Consider the following 5,773-nt stretch of genomic DNA (forward strand, 5'->3'; position numbering starts at 1 on the left):
ACGCTCCCGCCGGCCGTCTGGGCCCCCTTGCGTTGGCGAAGTGGGCGGCTCCCCGCGGCGCCCGGTGGCCGCGCCAGCCCTTGCGCCCCTCGTGCGCCCTCGCGTCGCCCCCGCGCCCCGAGGGGCCGCCCCTCCGCTCGCCCCGCCCCGCCCCGCGCCCCTGCTCCGGCCGCCCCGGGGGGCTGCGGGCGCCGGCTCCGGGGAAAGGCCGCGCTGAGTCGCTGCAGCTGAGGCTGGCCCTGCGACCACCACCACCACCACCCCACTCCGCGCTCGCACAGCGGAGACCTCGGCCGCCCCGGGGCGCTGAGGTGTCTGCCCCCGCCGGGCTTGAAGGCACTTGTTGAGAAAGAGACAGACGTGTCGGTGTTTGCCTCTCCCCGGCGAGGGCGAAACGCTCTCTGAAGTTCCCTGGCTCTGCTCTCCGGGGCTGGTGCTGCCTCCCTCGCCTCCCCCGGAGGCGCCTCGGGTCCCAGGGCGGACGAGGCAGAAGGGCTGCGCCGCCCCCCTGCCCCACCGGGAACTTTGATTTCCACAGATGTGGGGACTTGGGGTCGGGTCGCCCGAGGCTTGATTGGGAACTCAAACACCCTGGTCCCTTGTGTAGTCTGCGTTAAAGTCCCGGTGTTACCGCTTTCCCTGGGACAGGTGGTGACTTGGCTCTCAAGTGGGTTTGACTTTGGCCCCTTTACTGGAGTCTAAGGGGATGATGAAATGAAGTGCCCTGGGTAAAACCAGACTGGAGCTTCGTCCTACTCCTCTGAGCGGATGGGGAGGGGCCCACCTGGAGAACCTGCTTTCCGGGGCCCGAGGACAAAGAATCCTTCAGCCTTCGCTTAGGAGCAGGCAGAGATGGCCCACAGCTGGCGTGAAACGGAACCAGGCTTTCCCATAGCTCCGGGGCAGGGCAGACCCAGCACTTGAGGCCTGCTTGGCTTTTGGGGTCTATTTTAGACTTCTTTAGAGCCTGGACTTGGTAGTGACAGACCCCATTTCCTCTCCCAATTTGTTGCACCTGCTTCGCTGCTGGTGGGCATCCTTGAAAAGGGAACATAGACCCACACACCATCTGAGATGGAGGGACAGAGCATGGATTGCAAACAGGGTGCTGGCTGCTCTGGAAGGCACGTGCTGACAGCAGGCTTTGGAGAAAACAGGACACCCAACGAAAAAAACGTGTGGGTGACTGGGCTTCAAGGGGATCTGGAGACTGGTATTTTGGCCAGGTGACTGTTGTGGATCTGCACGGTGGTACCCTCCCTGGCAGGCATGAAGTGGCCTGGCCTGCGATGAGCTTTGGCCTGTGGGGGCAAATTAACATTGCCACATGGCTAACTTCATTATGAAGACTTGTTTTATTAATGGCCAGGCTAAACTGGTTGGTTACCTTCTGTTCCTCTGCCCCTCCCCAAATCATTGCAGTCCACCACACCACAACATTCAGGCTTTTCTTCTGGTTCTTTCTGTTGTGGCCGTTGTTTTGGGGTTTCTTCAGAGGGGAATGTGGCCCTGGCTCAGAAGCCTTGCCTGACCCACCAAGCCTCCGCTCCACACATTTCTGCACCCTTCTCTTCCCCCTCTCTTAAGGGTTTGTTTCTACCTCTTAGGCTTTCTGCGTTTTGAAGGCCAGTTGTGTTGTATTGTCTCAACTCCCTGGCCATTGTTCATCTTAGTGGAGTCTGGGCAATGAGTTGCTGTAGCAGACAGGACCCTCGTCTTGTGACCTGGACATATATAGCTTGTTCTCGGCGATTGGAAACTGGTAGAGGAAGCCAGCCGATTTGATCTCCCCTTTCTCATCTATAAAAGCAGATCTGAAACCTCATCTCGGTCCAGGCTGGCAAGTTAAATAAAATAATCTCTTCTCATCTGCTTGTTACAAATGCACCGAGGGGGCTAAGTCCCAGGAAATGATCCATTTCATTATTTTTAGTTGGTTTTTGGTTGTTGTTGTTGTTGAAAGTTTGTGTTCACTTCAACTGTATTTGTTTTGGTAAAACTTTGCACCGGTGACAGAGATTGGAGTCCACACGCTAACTCTGTTCCTGTTTACAAACATAAGGAGGGTTTGAAAACAGGCTCCTCTCCCAGATACTCAGACCTGGGACAGAGAAAACACTTGTGGATTCAGGAAGGACTGTGGTGCAGGCTGGGTAAAGATGGTACCCACCGTGCTCCTGTTCATTTTCTCCTCAGCTGTGGGATCTGGCACAGCTTCCCTTCTCTTGGCCTCAGCCTTCCTCATCTGGCAGAGGAGGGCATCCCTGACACTTCACCCTGCTCTCTGAGCCCTCATCTTTTCCTTTGGCAATGCAGCCTTGCTGTTTCCCTTTTGTGTCTAGTTTCTTCTCTGAGGAGTAAGAAAACACAGTGCTTCCCCAACTTCACCTGCATCTATTTTAAAGCTGCTGGTCTCTGAGCGAGTGCTTTCTCAGAGTGGGTGTGCTATGATGTCCTGTTCTAAGAGTGACAGGAGGCAGCAGCAGGTTGGGTCAAGGGAAGCAGGGACTGGAAGAGCTGTGTGGACAGAGGGCCAGTGCTGTCAGAAGTGGGCAGTTGGTCCTCTCTGCGTGTCATCACCCGGGAATGTGGGCTCGGTTTTGCCAGGTTTTCTGAGTCTTCGAGAAAAGCTGGAAGTATTTGGATATTTAAAAGTTGGCATCTAATTCAAGTTTTTGATAAATATAGTATGGGTCAAACAAAATGTTTGCAAGCTGAATCTGGCCAGTGTACCCGTCATTCGTATCCTCTGCCATGTAGTGATGTCTTCCTGACGCTTGGGCTTGTAGTACAGAATGGATAGGCAGTAGTGTGATAAAGTGGGTATCATTCCTGCTAGAGAACAGCTCATAGCCACTTGAGTCCTAAACATGTCTTAAAACCCATACTGAGTTAAGATCCAACCTTGTTGTGTTGAATTTGGTTTACAAAAAGTTTCAGATATTTACCTCCTGGAAGACCATTTCCAGTGCGCACAAATTCTATTAAATAGAGAATAGTTTTTAGCAATGTAATTATTTTATTTTATGACTACTACTACTGTTTTGAATTTTCCGAGACAGGGTTTCTCTGTGTCTGAAGTGGGCAGTTGTTACTCTGCTTGTAGTCATCAGCTGGAAATGTGGGCTCAGTGGAACTCATGTTGTAGACCAGGCTGGCCTCGAACTCTCAAAGATCAGCCCGCCTTTGCCTCCTGGGATTAAAGTCGTGCGACACCACCACCCAGCCAAGAAAAGTAATTTTTAAGAAGCATTTTCTCCTGGAGTAGGGAGTGGGATGAAAAATGAACTTGAAAAAATTAAATTAAAAACCATTTTAGATCACTTGAGTCACTGCATTTAAAAATCCTCTCATGCCAGCTAGGACGGTTGGGAATTAAGGATGGGAACATCCTATAACAGAGGGGTAGGCAGGTAACCTGCCTAAGGAGGCAGCCACCTCTCACCTGAGCCCATCAGCGGCTTGGAGGAGAAGGTGGAGCCAGCCTGGGGCTGTTGGCAGGAGGACAGAATGAGGGCCAAAAGGGTAGGGCAGGCAGAGGCTTTGACCCAGAACGTGGGCAGAGGTGTAGCCCTGTGGTGATGGCCTCTCCTGAGTCGTCCACATTCCTCTGAGGACAGTGTCGGGAAACACCAGGAGGCAAGAGTCACCTCCCGGCCCAGACACAGACACCTGGTGGCGGCAGGTCTGGGCACATCTGAAAGCTCGAGCCTGACTAAGCAGCGCTTGGGCCAACTGGGCCCCCCCACGTGGCTGCCTGCTGCGGGGCAGGCTGGTCTGCCCCAAGCTTGACGCAGGTGTTGCAACATCTCCCCCCCCCCCAAGCTCCATAGCGTTTGCTGTGGAGAGAGAAAGATGAGGCCATTCCTATCCCTCTACCTCTTACACAGGCCTAGGATTGAAAGCACTAAAGAACACTGCAGGATCTCCAACGCAGACATGAGTGACTGTCCCTGGTACAGCGGGCTTTGGTACACCCAGCTATCTAGGAGGTGGAGGGAGGGGGCTGTCAACGGAAGCAGAATAAAGGGAGTAGTAAATTCCAAAGAGAAAACAGACCCAGGCCTAACTGACTCTGAATGCTTCTGCAGGCATGTGGCTTGGGCACACCAGCAGCTCTTTCTGCAATCAGGGGGAAATACCTCTTTCTAATGTGGACAAGCTGGAGACTTAAGATTCTTCCAAGTGTAACACTTGGGGGAGATTGCAAATGTATTGATCATAGCTTGGGAATGTCTGAAGAGTGTGAAGTTAGGTTCTCAATTGGTTAGTCCCCTGTGTCTGTGGCCTTTGTATGTGAACATGTGTGGAGGTCAGAGGTTGACATGAGTATTTTCCTCAGCCACTCTCCACCTTCTCCCCTCCTTCCTTCCTTCCTTCCTTCCCTCCTTCCTTTCTTCCTTCCTTCCTTCTTTCCTTTCTTCCTTTCTTCCTTCCTTCCTTCCTTTTTCTTAGACAGGGTCTCTTACAGAGCAAGAAGCTCACCCAGTCTGCTAGGTCTGCTGGCCATTGCGTCCCAGAAATTTGTCTGTTCCCTCTCACCCCCTGCCCAACACTGAGGTTGCAAATGTATGCTGCCACACCCAGCTCTCTCTGGGTGCTGGAGATCCAAACTCGGGTCCTCATGCCTGTGTGGTAAGCACCTCACTGACTGAGCCATCTCTCACCCCCCTGTGCCCTTTAGACAGTTACAACAAAGAAAGCTGTGGCCTGCCTTCCAGGCACCTCATTCTTTCTCATCTAGAAGGTTCTGGGAAGAAACTACCTCTGGCCACTTTATTTGGCTCTACAATTACATCTCTGAACTCCAGGAGCCCCATTTCTAATTTATGTGTGGAAGAAATATTCAGTTGTTGGACCTCTTAGACGGGTTACAGGTGAGTTGATGAATTTGGGTTGAGTTTTAGGACAAGACCTACTGCTTTGATATATTTAGGGAGGAGGGAGGCTGGTGAACAGACAGCAGGAAATTTGTAAGGTATATTTTTAAGACACTCTAAAACATGACATCTTCTGAAATCCAAGATGAAGGAGAAAATGTTTGGGCTACCCTAAGTGAGAATTCAAAATAAAGTCATACTGCTTTTGGAAATTGGGACGGAGTTAGGAAAGATGAGCAAGAGGATAGATTCTTAAGTCATCTTCAGTTACTCAAAGTATAAAATTGTCTTTTAGGTATCACTGTATATTAAGAGGAAAGAGAATTATGAAAAAATCCACAAAACTCTAAGGCCAGACTTGATGGCAAATGCTTATATTCCCAGCATTCAAGAATCAAAAGGATAATGTGAGTGAGGCTAGCCTGGGCTACACAGTAAATTGCTGGACAGACTGGATTACAATAGTGAGACTATCTCAAACAAATCCAAAGCCAAAGTCACTTAGTCATACATTTTTAAGAAGTAAAACCACGTTTCAATGTCTAACTTAGCAAATTTAGCTCAAATAGATGCTTTTTACTAGAGGGTATCTCTGATATTAAATAAAAGTCAGTTAGCAATCTCGAATCCACAATTGAAAAGGATCAGCATCTTGCCATGATGGCCTCCTCACCTTCCATTTTATTCCTCCCAGGTTATGTATGGGCAATGTCTTCTCAAATGGTACTCAATCCTAGTCCTGGAGTTGATTGGCTCAGGAATCTTCATGTCAACCAATCAGCATCAATAGATTTTTTTTTTTCTTCTCACAACAGGAGTTGGTTGTAGGTGACCCAGTCGATTTAAAGCCCGGGACTTTGGTGGGTTTAAGAAGCCACCTTCTTCTTTTCCAT

Source organism: Onychomys torridus, chromosome 1, assembly GCF_903995425.1.
Source record: "Onychomys torridus chromosome 1, mOncTor1.1, whole genome shotgun sequence".
Taxonomy (NCBI): Eukaryota; Metazoa; Chordata; class Mammalia; order Rodentia; family Cricetidae; genus Onychomys; species Onychomys torridus.